This window comes from Dipodomys spectabilis, unplaced genomic scaffold, assembly GCF_019054845.1.
Source record: "Dipodomys spectabilis isolate Male_0828 unplaced genomic scaffold, ASM1905484v1 ptg000022l, whole genome shotgun sequence".
NCBI lineage: Eukaryota > Metazoa > Chordata > Mammalia > Rodentia > Heteromyidae > Dipodomys > Dipodomys spectabilis.
In genome coordinates, this window is record NW_024870699.1 from 1565374 (window position 1) to 1566890 (window position 1517).

A 1517-nucleotide genomic window follows, 5' to 3' on the forward strand; every position below is an offset into this window, starting at 1 on the left:
CTATTTTGGTACCAATACCAAGCTGTTTTTATTACCATGGCTCCTTGTAGAACTTGAATTGCTTTGCCTATTTTAGGTCTTTTGTTGTTCCACATGAAATTTTTTATTTGTTTTCTCTATTTCAGTAAAGAACATCATTGGGATTTTGGCGGGGATTTCATTGAATTTTTATATTGGGCCATTTTTTTTCTTTTTTCATTTTTTTTTTTTTTTGGTTGGTCATGGGGCTTGAACTCGGGGCCTTGGTCCTGCCTGAGCTGGCTTTGAACTGTGATCCTCAGATCTCAGCCTCCTGAGTAGCTAGGATTACAAGTGTGAGCTACTGGTGCTTGGCAGTATAGCCTTTTTCACAATATTGATTGTACCTCTCCAAGAACATGAGAGGTCTTTCACTTTCCTAGTGTCTGATTTCTATTTTAGATGTACATAGTTTTTACTAAATAGATCTTTTACATCTTTGGTTAGGTTGATTCCTATATATATATTTGAGGCTATTGCAAATTGTGTTGTTTTTATGATTTCCCTTTCTGCTTGAACATTATTGGCATACACAAAGGTTGCTGATTTTTGTGGATTAATTTTATATCCTGCTACTTTGCTGAAGTGGTCTATTATGAGTTTGGGAGTGGAGTATTTGGGGTCCTTCAGGCATAACAGCATGTCATCTGCAAATAAGGATAGTTTCATTTCTTCTGTCCTTATGTGGATCCCTTGAATGTGCTTTTCTTGCCTTACTTCTCTGGCTAAGGATCCTGTAACCATATTGAAGCAGAGTGGAGAAAGTGGGCATCTATGCATTGTTTCTGATTTTAGGGAAAATGATTTTAGTTTTTCCCCATGTAGTATTCTTTTGGCTGTTGGTCTATGATATATTACTTTTGTTGCTTTAAAGAATTTTCCTTATGTTCTTTGAATATAAGTTCCTTATATTCTTTGAATATGAGTTGATGGATTTTGTCAAAGGCTGTTTGTACATCTGTTGAGATAATCATGTGGTTCTTGATCTTGGCTCGGTTGATGTGCTGAATTGCATTTATGGATTTGCATATGTGGCATGTAGGTATGTATGTATATATCTTGTGTATGTATCTTGCATCTGTGGGATGAAGCCTACTTTGTAATTTTTCATGTGGCATCCCAGATCTTGTTGTTTTGTCTCCCCTCCTCCTCATTCTCTTCCTCCTCCTCCTCCTCCTCCTCCTCCTTCTCCTCCTCCTCCTCCTCCTCCTACTCTTCCTCCTCCTCCTCCTTCTCCTTCTCCTTCTTCTTCATTTTTGGTAACCTCACAAGTGGTCTGTCAATTTAATCACTGTTTAAAGAAGAAGCTTTTTGTTGTATTAATTTCATGTATATTTAAAAAATTTCTATCTCGTTGATTTCTGCCATAACCTTTTTTAACATCTCTCTCCATGTAGCTTTAGATTTAATTTTTTTCTTCCTTTTCTAGCAATTTTAATTATATCATGAGATTATTTACTTGAGCTGCTTCTGTTTTCTTTATGCTTAGGTCTTTCCCT